Source organism: Rattus norvegicus (assembly GCF_036323735.1).
Source record: "Rattus norvegicus strain BN/NHsdMcwi chromosome Y unlocalized genomic scaffold, GRCr8 chrY_unlocalized_10, whole genome shotgun sequence".
In the NCBI taxonomy this organism is placed as follows: Eukaryota; Metazoa; Chordata; class Mammalia; order Rodentia; family Muridae; genus Rattus; species Rattus norvegicus.
The window spans coordinates 695,766-710,897 of NW_026947368.1; the positions used below are offsets into that span (position 1 = coordinate 695,766).

Consider the following 15,132-nt stretch of genomic DNA (forward strand, 5'->3'; position numbering starts at 1 on the left):
TTGTTGGGATTGCAAATTGGTACAACCTCCCTGAAAATCAGACCTGAGTTTCCTCAAAAATTGGTCATTGCACTTGCTGAAGACCCAACTATACCTCCCCTGGGCATATACCCAAAAGATGCTCCAACATACAACAAAGACAAATGTTAAACTATGTTCATAGCAGCCTTAATCATAATATCCAGAAACTGGAATTAACCCAGATGTGCTACACGAGAAGAATGGATACAGAAAATGGCCTATATTTACACAATGGACTAGTACTCATTTATCAAAAATAATGAGTTCATGAAATTCATAGGCAAATGGATGCACCTAGAAAATATCATCCAGAGGGTGGTTACTCAATTACAGAAAAACAAAGTATGCACTCATCTTTAATTGGATATCAGTGCAAATGCTCAAGTTAACTATGATACAAGGCACAGACCACACGAAACTCAAGAAGGAGGACCAAAATCCTGATGATTCACTCCTTCCTTGAAAGAGTAAATAAAATATCCATAAGAGGGGTAGGGAGATATTGTTCTTTGGAGACTGAAGGAATGACCATTCAGAGTCTGCTGGACATGTGACACACACACACACACACACACACACACACACACACACACACACACACACACATATGCACCAAAACTATTTTGGATAAAATAAGGCTTTCAGAGTTTATCATTTGAAGGAGGTACACAATATTTACACAGGGAACTAGGAGAATTCAGCTGAAGGACTTTTTTGTTTTCTGGCTGTACTGAGAGCTGAAAACCAGTTGGTAAGAGTGCCTACACACTTGAAGGCAGAGATAAGACCATCTTTTCTGCTCCAAGTTACCTGTTGTTTGGACTCAAGGACACAATGAGAAGATCGAGTGTTAGAATAAGAAGTATAAAAGAGAGTGAAGAATCCCAACTTATAGGGCCAGTATATATCTTCAAAAAAATTTGAAGAAATCTTCCCCAACCTAAAGACAGAGATGCCGAAAAACATGCCAGAAGCCAAAAGAGCTCTAAGTAGATCTTACCAGAAAAGAAATTCCTCACATCGCATGATAGTCAAAACACTAAATGCACAAAATAAAGAAAGAAGTTTAAAGGCAATAAGGGAAAAAGGTCAAGTAACATATAAAGTCAGACCTATGAGAATTACACAATATTTCTCACCAGATACTATGAAAGTCAGAAGATCCTGCAATGATATACTCTAGACCATAAAAGAACACAAAAGCCATTCCAGTCTACTATTGCCAGGAAAATTCTCAATTAACACATATGGAATAAAGAAGATATTCCATGACAGAACGAAATTTATACAGTATCTTTCTACAAATCCAGCCCTACGAAAGATAATAGGTAGAAAACTCTAACACAAGGAGGGAGACTACACACTATAAAAAGCAACAAACTAATCTTGCTATGAAACCAAAAGAAAAGAGACACACAAACATGATTCTACCTCTAACAACAAAAATGACAGAAGCAACAATCACTATTCCTTAATATATTTTAACAACAGTGGAGTGAATTCCCCAATAGAAAGACATAGACTAAATGAATGGATACATAAAGAGTACCCAGCATTTTGTTGCATGTAAAAAACACAACTTAGAGACAAAGACAGACACTACCTGAGAGTATTAGGCTAGAAAACAAATTTTGAAGCAAATGGTCTGATAGACGGAAGCTGGATTTGCCATTCTACTATGGAATATAATCGATTATCAACCAAAAGTTTTCCAAACAGGTGAGGAAGGAAATTTCATATTTATCAAAAGATTATCACAGCAATAGGAACTCTCACTCCTAAATATTTTTGCTCCAAATACATGGGCAACTGCATTCCTAAAGGATACCTTACTAAAGCTCAAAGCACCCAATGTTCCTCACATAATAAGAGTGGGAGATTTCAACACCACGTTCTCTTCAATGGACAGATCATGGAAATAGAAATTAAACAAAGATCTAGACAAACTAACAGAAGTTGTGAACAAAACGGACATTACATATATTTATAGAATATTTCATCCTAAAATAAAATAATATGCCTTCTTCCCAGCATCTCATAGTATTTTTTCCAAAACTAATCATATAACAAGTCACAAAACAGGCCTCAACAGATCTAAGAAAACTGAAATATGTCCATTTATCCAATCAAACCGTGACAAACAAAGGCTGATCTTCAATATCCACAAAACATCAGCGAGCCCACACATACCTGTAGGTTGAACAGTGCTCCACTCAAAGATAACTTGTCAAGCAAGAAATAAAGAAAGATTAAAGACTTTTTAGAATTTAATAAAAGTGATGGCACAACATACATATGCTGTACTCCACAATAAAAGAACCTCTGGGAGAATCACCATTCCTTACCTCAAGCAGTATTACAGGGCAATAGTGATTAAAAAAAATCAATGACAAAAAAAAAAGTTGTATTTGTACAGATCTAGGAATGTTGATAAGTGGAATAGAATTGAAGACCCCAAAACAAACACACACATCAATGGTCACTTGATATTTGACAAAGAGGCCAAAACCATCCAATGAAAAAAAATTAGGATTTTCAACAAGTGGAGGGCAGCATGTAGAAGTATGCAAATCGATTCATTTTTATTGGTCTAATCAAACCTTAAGTCTGAGTGGATCGAAAACCTCTACATCAAACCCAATAAACTGAAACTATAAGTAGAGAAGAATCTTGATCACATGGGCACTGGGAAAAATTTCCTGAACTAAACACCACTGGTTTGTACTGTAAGATCAAGAATCAGAAATGAGACTTCGTAAAACTGCAAAGATTCTGTAAGTCAAAGGACACTGTTATTAGGAGAAAACAGCAAACAAATGATTGGGAAAAGATCTTTATCAATCCTACACCTGATACAGAGGTAATATCCAAAATATACAAATAACTCAAGAAGTTAGACACCAGAGAGCCAAATAATCCTATGAAAAATGGGGTGCAGAGCTAAACAGAGAATTCTCAACTAAGGAATAACAAATAGCTGAGAAGTGTGTCAAGAAATGTTCAACATCCTTAGTCATCAAGGAAATAAAAATAAAAATAGTCCCGAGGTTCCACCTCACGGCAGTCAGAATGGCTAAGATCAAAAACTCAGGTGACAACAGATGTTGGTGAGGTTATGGAGAAAGAGGAACACTGCTCCATTATTGGAGGGATTGCAAACCTGTACGATAACTCTGGAAATCATTCTGAAGTTTCCTGAGAAAATTGGATAATGCCCTAACTGAGGACCCAGCTGTACCTGTACTCTGCATACACACAAAAGATGGTGCAACATACAACAAAGACACATGCTCCACTATGCTCACAGCATTATTATTTATAATAGCCAGGAACTGGAAAGAATCAAGATGCTCTTCAACTGATGAATGGATACATAAAATGTGATACACCTGTACAATGTTCTACTACTCCACATTAAAATCAATGAATTCATGAAACTCATAAGAAAATGGATTGACCTAGAAAGCGTCACCCTTAGTGAGGTAACCCAATCACAGAAAAGGACACATAGTATGCACTCTCTGATAAGTGCATTTTAGCCCAAAAGTTCGAATTCGGCAAGATATAATCCACAGACCACATGATGTTCAAGAAGAATGATCAAATTATGCAAGCTGCACTCCTTCTTAAACGGCGGAACAAAAAACATTCACGGGAGTTTATGTGGAGGCAAAGGTAGAAGTAGAGACTGAAGGAATTCATGCCCCACCTGTGGCTCATATACATATATACAGTCACCAAAAGTATATAAGATTATTGACGCTAAGAAGTGCATGCTGACTGGAACTGGATATAGATGTCCCTGAGAGACACAGCCAGAGCAGGTCAAATTCATAGTTGAATGCTAGCAGCAAAACATTAATCTGAAAATGGAACACCAGTTGCAGGAATTAGAGAAGCGGTTGAAAGACCTGAAGGGGCTTGCAACCTCATAGGACAACAATGCCCAACAACGAAAGGCCCCAGGGAGTAAAGCATCACCCAAAGTATATACATGGATTGACTCATGGCTTTAGATGTATATGTAGCACAAGATGTCCTTTTTGGGCAACAAGGGGAGGAAAAGCTCTTAATCCTTCCAAATGTGGACTCTTAATATAAGGAAGGTGAGAAAGATTAGACGGGTGGATGATGTGGATGGGAACACCATTATCGAAGAAGGAGTGAGAGCAGATAGATGATGTATGAACAGGAAACCAGGAAATGGTATATTTGAAACTTAAATTAAAAAATCATATAAATGAAAAGAGGATCCTCAGATTCCTTTGAATAGGTGGAGGAATATCTAATTTCCCTGTGTGCAGAAGAGGAATTTTTGCTGTCCCTCCAGGAAAAGGTGATAGATTTTTGATGTTTTAAAGTATAAGGGTGAAATAGGATCTCCCCTGGACTTTATGGAATGTGCATAGCTTCTCTTCCTCTTATGTCTGGAGTACTATTGAGCAGAAGTTGAAGGTTGATTGATACCTTGGAAATTATAGAACATTCCAGCCACACACTACTTCAGCAACTCCAAACTGAAAATCACAGTAAAGAATACACACCTGAATATCCATGGTAGGCAGTCAACAGTCTTAGAAGTCTTGTACGAGGCTCTAATGCAGTAGTCTTAGGTTCAGTATCTTATTCAAATATATGTCCATCTACACATTCCTCTGCATGTGAAAGGACACCTCAGTGTAAGGGAACACAATGAAGACAGTAGTCTGATTTGTGCTTGCTTTTAGACTCTTGTTTGAGAACTCAGTCCAGATTTCTCTGAGATCTCTTCGTCAGAACAGTGTTTCTCAGGACAATAAACTTAGAAATTTTAGAGAGGAAATGGATTTGGCATATGGGGAATGTGTCGTAATTCCTTGGCCTTCTGGAGTCCTCTTAATTGTATAAGTCTAAATCTTACTCAGTAAGATGGTGGAGGTAGGGAACTTGCATAGAAGTAGGACTGTTGTGTCAGTCATCAAAAAGGTAATATACCAGACTTCATGGGAAAAAGTTGTTATTGCACCGTGGACATCATCGGGAATTCTGAGAAAATGTGCAAAGGAGATATTGTATACCGGTTTGTTAGAAGTTTAAAATCTCTGGCTACTTCTAAAATTATAAGAAAAAACATTTTATTCTGGAGAAAATGTTAGTACCTCGTGGAGCAGAGGAAGATCCAGTATTGCTTGATCAGCTTCCTATTCTTTTTCAGTATTTAGAATGTCCATATATTTTCATGCCATTTGAAAGTCCAGGTAGCAATTCTTCCATCAGTCCTATAGGTTGCATTTCATTCCAGCAGTTGTCTTTGGGCTTTGAAGACTTTTGTCAGACAAGAAAAGATCAACACCCCTTTCTTCCATGGAGGAATGTCTCAGAATACATGTAGCAGAAATAAGTTTGTATGTAATCCTAAAGAGTTGGGATATAGCAGGCTCACAAAATCAAGAGAAGAAGTGCTAATGATGGCCACAAGAGAGTGCAGGCATGAGTACGCCTTGGGCAAAAGAAGATATTTCAGGCCAATGTGGGCCTTTGGTGAAAGTGCTCTTGTCCACTATACAGAGAAAAAAGGTGAAATACTTGTGAGTAGATGTGGAGTTGATGCTCCCATAGGGAAAAGGAGAGACACTGAAGTTCTTCTATGAAACGGTGACATTACAGACCCCATGGACAGAAGATGTGAATTTGAGAACAACTGGAGCAAAAGGTATCATTCTGATGTCCCTCCTAGAGGAAGTTTTGAATGTGAGACACAGTTAAGTGTTAATTTTGTGACATCTTTCATCAAAAGTAGCATGGTTCAGAATCATTCTTTGTCAAATAGGTTAGCTGCTGAGGACCTTTTTGACTGGAAGTGGAGTTTGAGACCTGGGTGCCAGAGATGACTTCAGGAATTGTAAGTCTTATAAGACAGATATCGGACACTCTTATATACAGAATGTACATTTGATATATACTGGACATAAATCGATGATCTAAAGTAATGACGTTTAAGAGTAGAATATTAAAGAAACGTAGAATCTGCTTAAAGTGACAAACCTATTTAAGGATAATGGAGTGTTCAAGCCTACCTTGAGCAGGCAAGCTAGGGCTACTTCACATATCGTATCTTCAGTTACACCATGGGAGGCCTGTCAGGGATCCAAGCATTAGTATTATTCAGCAGTCATGATTTTCATTCTCTAAATCCTCTTGAAGCTAATCATCGACGATGGTTATAAGCATGAAGGATGGTATATAGGACAAATAATGAAAGTTTCACGATTTACTAACATAGATCATAATTAAGTGAAGTGCCTTTGGTCACATCTGTATTTTCTTAGTGGCCATAATTAGATGGACATGATCTAAAGCTCCCTATTAGAGGGTTACCTTTGATCTAAACATCCCTATTAGAAGGTTGAGTATGCTCTAAGGACTCTTTAATCTTGGTCCTCTTGGGCAAAAAAAAAAAAATTCTGAGATCTCAATAGTAAACTATAGTCATTCTTATAACTGATCTTAGACAGAAGGGGATGGTGTAAGGTATTATTTGTCAAAGAATTAAAACCTGAAGGCTACCAATCAAAGTGAAGTGCTGATTTCCCTTCATCTAAAGGGGATGGTTTTGAGATGGCTTGGAAATAGGTGCAGTTTGAGTAACCTGTGTTCATAACTGCAACTTATGGAGTCATCCTGAACTGCTTTGCTAAACAAGAAAGTGCCTGGCCATTTTTAACCAATTACCAAGATCCAGTCACCTAACTGTGAAGAATGAAAAATTCTAGCTCACCTTTGGTGGTGGGAAAACATATGGTATTGCATAATTTTCTTCCAATTATTCTTTCCAGCTTCCATTAGTCAGCATGCTCTTCTATCAGGGTGATTGTCTGAACTGTGATGCTCCATTGATACACACACACACACACACACACACAAACACACACACACACACACACACACATATGTGTGTGTGTGTGTGTATGTGTATCTGTACGTGTACGTGTACGTATATGTATATGTATATGTATATATAAGATTTATACATGTATATATATCATATATGTATGTATATATGATGTATATATGTATACCTATGATGTGTATATATATATAATGTATATATACATATATACATATATGTGATGTATATATGTATATATGATGTATATATTTATAAGTGTACATGTGTACACATCCATAAATGAGAGATGGAAAAATTGCATTTCTGACAACCTTCTGTAGTAAGGTTGCATATATTTTAATTTTAGCTATCTGTACTCTGCCCTCTGATCTACACCAAGAATCTTATGATGTCCCACTGGGAAATTGGAATTATGATTGCCTGGCAATCTTGGTCAAGTTTGGCAATTAAGAAAAATGAAGTTAAATCAGGTATAAGATGTCCTTGTAATTAAGTGATGCTCTTGGGGCATCCAGAGCTAGAGGCTACAACTGAAACTCCTCACAAATATAGATGGAATCAATGAGACTTGCCCATAGGAGCCAAACCTGAGATTTCTCTGTGAGCATCAATCCATACCAATACTCCCTTGGCCAGGAACTGGATGTCTATAGTTTTTGTGGATGAAGATCCCATTTTGTACTACATTGAACTGCATGTTATTGAATCTGATTCTGGCTTCTACAGAGGTATGCCATGAGACCATGGGGCCTCTTTCGTCAGAAGTGAAGTGAATTGAGCCCACTTTCAAATAATCAAAGTTTGGGGGTCTTTCCTTTATATGAGTACTTGAGAGGACATAAGGCAACCAGGGAATGTGTAGAGTAGGCTCAGTTGTAGGAGGGAGGTCTGACATTCTGTTCAATGACTTAGGTAATTGATGGAAAAAGGAAGATCTTGACGCCTTTAAGAAAGAGAAAACTTTGAGATCTGATTGTGCAAAGGTATGTGTTAGAAAACCCTTGGAGTTGGGGTTCGTAATATGAAACATCCTGTGAAACATGAATGTCATTATTACCTGATTTGGTAAAGGATTTTCCCCAACAATGCCGTTCAATTTCTATACTTCTTTAATTGGTAGGAATTTTACATCTTGTATTTAATATGGGGAAGTGCAGGTAACATCCCAGGCCTTTTTTAAACAGCCTGCATGACTGTCTCTGGATCTTTTGCTCATTCAGTTTGTCTTAATATGTCCATATATTGGCAGCAACAAAGGGTGCTCTTGATTTCTAGTGATTGGATTGATTCCATCAATCAATGATTCTATATATAGGAACTGGGACCTCAAACCCGAGTGGAAGAACATATTTCTCTACCCACCATGGTAAAAGGTAAAAGCCTTGAATTTCTATTATTTACAGTATATCCATGTGAGGTAATTCAAATTCGTGAGGGACTGCTTTAGAATACAAGGTATGGCATACTATTTTTTGGAAAAGCATGTCTCATGTCACCTTGTGAATAAAGGAATGTGTGAATTTCCTTTGGTCAAAGGAAGTGTACTCCATCAAGAGGTGAGAAAGATCCAAGGCCACACTGATGGGGAAGGAGTCACATCATCATTCAGGGTGGTTCTCATGGCCTCGTCAAAGAGGAATGAGTCTAGGACGTATATCAGAACAGTAGAGTTCTGAGAAGAGATTCACAGAATGGGAAGTTCTGAGAAGATCTTTAGCAAAAGTGAAGTCCTGAATGTATTGGTTCAGAATGTGGAGGTCCCTAGTCATATTTTGAAGAAAAGAAGTATCCACTTCACCCATGGTCAGCAGGGGAAGGTTATCGGCTACACTGGGTCTTGGAGAAATGTTCTGCCTCTATCTCAGTAACTTCTAAGTATGTTCTCTATATGTATACCCTATATATCTTTTAGTCCAGGCAATAGTCACAACAACAGTATAAGTGGTTCAGGAAGCGGTGATGTTTCTTCATGGATGTGTTCAGCTACACACATATGTGAATAAAATATAGGAATGGTGTATATTTTGATGACCTACTTTAAGGCACATAGTATAAGAGTCAATTTAGCTTTGTGTCTTCTGAACTAGGATTTAGAAGCAGAGAAATATAAGATACCATTGTTTGCATATGTGTTGTATGAATACCTTGAATAAAGAGGTTAGTTTTAAGCAAACTTTCTTAATAGCTGTGTTCTGTGGCATAGGACGAAGGGCAGCTCTAGTGATTCTTTAGTACCACAGGTACTCCAAAATTCCCATAGTACACAGGGAGGAGGTCTGAGACAATTGATGTGCACTGGGAATAATTTTTAGAGCCCTTTCAATAGAATTTGATTTCCCAAGCCCCCATTTGCAGAAGCTGAGGGTCTAAAATCTACTGGGTGGATTGAAGTAGAAAATTGACCCACAATCCTACTGGAAAGACAGGGAATGTTAGATGATCATTCATGTAGGATGCGTGGTATAACACTCCCTTGGTCTGGCAGCTCTTTAAGGAGAAAAGACAACACCACTTGATGGGAATAGGAATATAAAAGGGCCATGTAAGTCTTCAAGCAGGTTTTAAGCCTCTTTACCATAAAGGATCTAGGGCAATGCTGTACTTTGGCGAGTACTGACATGCTCTACAATATAAGAAGAAGGAGTAAGTTAACACTGGGTAAAGTGAACCCCATGTAAGAGAGGAAAACTCTAAAGCACTATTGAAAATGAAGAGAAATTTCTTCAGGCATAGTGTATATAGGTGCCATACACACTTCTGTCAACAGAAAAGGTCCCTGGTACCTTACACCAGGATAAAGTTTCCAGCAGTAATCATAAGTTTCAATTTCTCATTCAGAGTTTTATATATTCATAATTTCTGTTAATGCAAGAGAAAAGACAGGAACATATTTCTTCTGCCAAAGGCTTTGGATAATTTTTTCTGGCTAAGTTAATCCTTCTGGTTCGTTCAGCTGTTAAGATCTAAGCAGAAATGTTGAAATTATTACATTTCTATTGATTTGCCTGATTGCAGTTTGCAAGGGTTATATACTCTGATTCCAAACTTCGACTCTGGGACTTCAAACCGGAGTAGAGTCGAGTCCCTGGATTATAGAAGGAGTCACTTTTGAAAATATGTCTGATCAGTTAGGTATACAACTACTTTGTTGGAAATTCAAGGGCCCAATATTCAGAGAGAACATTTAGGAGGACTGGAAAGAGCGAAAAGGTCACAGAATCCTTCAGGCAAAGGTTTACCTTGGGTACTGGAAGAAGAGAGTCAAGTGCAACTGTTTTCACAGTCCAGAATAACCATGTGTCTGGGGACTATGAGGCATGCTTGCCAGAAATTAGGGAATTTGCTCTTACATATTGGGTGGTAATCTCTGGATTTATCTTTTCCTCAAGCTGTTAAGCAGCAGGATAATCATGGACAACAAAGATGAAACTGCTCCATTTTATGTTACAAACCTTAAAGGCAGAACGTAGGTTAGGGCTCAGATTTGCACTGACATGTCTGAGGACATCATGTCCATGTGGTCTGCCATTCCTTCAAACATTTATGTATGCCTGGCCACCCAGGTCAGAAGGAAACATTAAGACCTCTTAGAAGAATAGAACTGAGATTCTCTGGATAGAGGTGGATTCTCGGAAGAAACCATTGTCAGGGGATATTAATTTAAAGTTTCCTTAAGAAAAAATAAACATCTGTATGAGAATTCATTTCATTTGCTTCTCTGTATGTTCTTTATCAGAAGAATTTGTATTAAGCCACGTTCAACTTTAAGGGTATGTCTAGATTTTCTTATTCAAAGAAAGGGGAATATATTCATCTTACTTTGAAGAATATGCTTGTCAGGGGCTCTTCATTGCATCCCAAGTGAACCTCCAGTTTACCTTGAACTGACAGAGAAACCAGGGAAAAATTAGGAAACATATCTGTGGCACAGTCCATAATATCAAGAAATAGTGTGGGTTTCCTCACCCTAAATTAATATCTAAACTTCCTTTGGACAAACTAGAATGATATGAAGTAACCTTTCTTTCAGGGATAACATATGACACCTCCTTAATCAAAGAAAGAATAGATGAGTACCCCCGAGTAAAGAAGAGTTGCTGATGTCCCTGTGACAGGAAATTGTTTTGAGTATTCAAATTCCCCTAGTATTTGAGAAAAAATTAAATTGCTTACAATAGCTCAAGAGGTCCTACATTGCTTCATCTTCTAATGGTACTTCACAGTCTAGCATATACACATCTTTAGCTGAATCTGCAAGAGACTGAATATAGATTCCATGATTCAAGAAAAGTTGGGGGTGTCCTAAGCCTGATTGCCTCCTAAAAACTATATTCAACCAAAAAGAAATGAGCACCAGACTGATGACTTCACAACATATCATGTGACCTTACACAAGGAAGTAGCATGAGATTCCAGGATTTGCTCCCTCCTTTTGGATTTCAGTGAACCTTCAACAGAGGGATCAATGCTCCATGGTCTGAGGTAAAATATTCCATGGGCCCCAAGCAAAAGGGATGGTTCTGAGAGACCATTTGGTCAAATGAGTAACTCTAAGTCCTAATCATCCTGAGCAGAAAAAAATACCAATGTTTTTGAAAGGAGAAAGGTCTTAAACCAGTTTGAAAGTAGGGGACTATTCCTGATTACCTTCTATAGAAGACTATGGTCCCAGCACTCCAGGGCTCCATATTTTCAGAGAACTCAAGAAAATTCTTATCTCCAAGGCCTCCACTACAGACTTGACAGCAATCTGAGATTTATTCTGAAATCTTGTGTCAAAGTCACTGGATCTAATCCCTATTTAAACTTACTAAAAGCCGCACAGGTATGGGTGTGAGGGATATTGGCCTTTCTGGTGAGAATCTTAGATAAGTGGCCTTGGATCCAGGCTGGAATTTTTATTCATTGGCCAAGGGACCTCAATCCATTGTTCTTGGAGATTTTTTGGTGGTCAGAGTTGTATTGGCTATGCAATAAGGTTTGAGGAACAAGTTCTGGTCAGCCACAAACAAAGTGAGAATCTTCTATGGATTCTTGTTCACAAGGATTCAGTTTCAGGTACACTACAGCAGAGGCTGAATGTTTGAGACACTCCTCAGTCACAAGGTCAATTCTAGATTTTGGTCCATCAGATGGCCATGTCTCTGACCCCTCCATTGCAGACAGAGGAAGAATAAAGTGTTTTTATTCCAGGGCAGTTGACTTCTAGTGTTTGTCGTTTTATAGGTATTTGAGTCCTTTGATGTTTAATGATATCGGACAAATGATTGGTTTTGTCTATTATTTTTCTTGTTAAATGTCGAATTATGTTTCTGTGGCTACCTACTTTATCTCTTTTTTGTGTTTTTTAAAAGTAGATTGTGTTCTTTCTTTTTCTGGGTGTAGTTTCCTGCCTTGTACTGGAATTTTCCATCTATCATCTTTTGTAGGACTGGATTTGTGGAAAGATATTGTGTAAATTTGCTCATGACATGGCATATCTTGGAATCTCCATCTATGGTAGTTGAGAGGTTTTACAGTAGCCTGGGCTGACATTTTTTTTCATTTAGGATCTGTGTGATATATGCCCAGGATTGCTAGCTTTCACAGTCTATTTTAAGAAGTGTGGAATACTGATTGGTCTCCCTTTTTATGTTACTCGACCTTTTTCCCTTACTGCGTTTAACATTTTTTCTTTGTTTTGTGCACTTTATATTTTAACTATTATGTGATGGAAGAAATTTCTTTTCTGCTCCAATTTTTTTGGAATTCTTTTTGCTTTTTGTACGTGCAAGGTTGTCTCTTTCTTTAGGTTAGGGAAGATTTCTAGTATAATTTTGTAGAAGATATTTACTGACCCTTCAAAGTGGGAGTTTCATTCTCTTCTATACCTATTATCCTTAGGTTTTATCTTCTCATTTTGTCTATGATTTCCTGGATGATTTGGGTTAGGAGTTTTTTGTTTTGTATTTTTGGACAATTGTGTAACTGTTTTCTATGGTATCTTCTGCCCCTGAGATTCTTTTCTATATTTTATATTCTGTTGGTTGATGCTTGCGTTTATGACTCCTAATATCTTTCCCAGGTTTTCTATATTCAGAGTGTTCATCTTTGTGTGGTTTGCTGTTGTTATTGTTGTTTTTGTTGTTGTTGTTGTTGTTGTTGTTGTTGTTTTCTGTTTCCATTTTTACTTCCTGATGGATTTTTCAATTCCTCCAGCAGCTTGTTATGTTGTAATGTAATTCGTTAAGGGATTTTTGGGTTTCCTCTATGAGGTCTTCTATCTCTTTACATCTGTTGTCTTGTATTTCTTTGATGGAGTTATTTATGTCCTTCTTAAAATCCTTTAACCTCATCATGTTCAGTGATTTGAACTACAAACTTTTCTATCTCTTTTCTGGTGTGTCAGGGGTATACTGGGCTAGCTTTGGTGGGAGAACTGGTTTCTGATGATGTCTAGTAACATCAGTTTATGTTCCTTAGGGAATTATACTTGCCCCTCACCATCTGGAGTTAGCTGGTTTTGCTGTCTCTGAAAGTGGCTTGAATTCTCTCTTAGCCTGTGTGTCAACAGTAATGGGACCGTTGTTCTCTCTTGAATTATCTTGTGTGCCAAAAACTGTGGATAAATTTCAGCTATATGGAATAGATAGAAACAAAAGTATGCTGTAACAGACTGCACCTCTTTTCGTGGGTTCTGAGCACTCCAGGAAGTTACCTCTGAGAAGAAAAAGTCTTTCCTGTGATCTTGAGTGTGTCAGCACTCCTGGAAGTCCATCTATTTCCTCATTGGATCTGGGGACAGAGAGCTGAGGTACAGGTTCAGCTCTGGGAACACAGCTCTAGGTCCTCTTGGTTTTTAAACTTTCACTGGAACAGCTCACAAAAGAAAATTTACTCCCTGATAAGTAAGTGCCTAGGAATCATCATCTCTCTGTCTCTTCAGAGATGGGACCACAAACATATGGCAGCTGGCATTTTCACATGGATGCTGTGAATTAAACTTAGGAATCTCATTCTTTCATGTCAAATATATTCCCATCTGAGATAATTGTTCAGTGAACAAAGTATTGTTTTGAATATGACAGAGACTATCTGTGACAAATTAAAATGTTTAGGCAATGTCAACTAGGTCATTGAATTGAAGAACTCACATAATTACTACATGATGGTCTAACCAATGCACGGGATGCATATTCATTAAAATGAAGAATAGTATAAAGTTTATTTATGCAACTTACTGAATCATGTAATAAATAATAAGTCTCCACTAATGTACCATGTCCATAATAGTGTATAGATTAGGAATGAATAGAAAGTATTATGAACTTTCTTCTATAAAGATTGCATTATAGTACAAGAAAAAAGAAAAAAATGAATGCATAAATCAGTGTGTTGGAGTTGATAGTATGCAAGTAGTTGAAGAATCTATTTTAGAAATAAGGTCATGGAGATTGTCATGAGGAAGTGACATTTAAGTTAAATTAGATGAAAAATAATTGATCTATATTTTGGGCAAAATTACAGTAAATATAAGGATGATAAGAGGACAAAGACCTTGACATATCCAAAAAAGTAAATATGAGAGTAGTTTGCATTGATTAAGAGATAGAAGTACGGTCCAAATAAAGCTGAATCTCAGGCAATGTCTCATATGGGAATATAGAAACAATGTTAGACATATAATTTTTATTTACTGAAAATGTCTTAGAAATCATTGAATAGTTTTAAATAAGTTTGTTTAACTCACAATGTATATAGTAAGGGACTGTGGTTACTTATGAATTATGATATGATACAGAGAATGATTTTAAGGATGTTTTTGAAGTCTATCTGGAAGTAGTGTCAATGATAATGAAAAAGAGTCATATCAGAGAGCTATGATGGAAATTGTTGTGTTTGGTAGTAGAATGAGGGTGGGTTGAGTAGGAAGAAAAGAAACCCAATGACTTTTTTTGAGAAAATGAAAAGATGTTGGTGTTATTTACTCTGATGTGGAATGTTTCATGATAAGTGGATTTAGGAGAATTATAAAGGAATTTATTTTAGACCCTTGAAGATGCTTGAAAGAACCTCCAACTCACTAGACATTCCTACTTACTGTTCATGGTTTGTTGATTTAAACCATTACTCAGACCATTATTAGCTGTTATATAAAAAAAAAAAAACTTACATTACTATCTGTATTTTTTCAAGGTGTATCTGGGAGTACTTATTTAATTAAGAGCAAACCTATGATTATA

General features: G+C 37.2%; 1 long non-coding RNA gene across 15 annotated transcripts in view; it reads right to left on the minus strand.

Annotated features, from left to right (window-relative positions):
* LOC134484563 (uncharacterized) overlaps positions 1–15,132 on the minus strand; it is a 63,589-nt gene that overhangs the window by 27,494 nt on the left and 20,963 nt on the right. For 9 of the 15 annotated variants that reach the window (XR_010062024.1, XR_010062028.1, XR_010062027.1 and 6 more), the window contains exons 2-3: positions 10,730–10,794; positions 6,078–6,137 (exon numbers count right to left, since the gene is read on the minus strand). This is a non-coding gene — a long non-coding RNA (uncharacterized LOC134484563). Of the gene's footprint in view, positions 1–4,565; positions 5,326–6,077; positions 6,138–10,729; positions 10,795–11,083; positions 11,708–15,132 lie in introns of those variants that run through there. The other 6 variants (XR_010062025.1, XR_010062023.1, XR_010062016.1 and 3 more) reach the window with 4 other exon arrangements.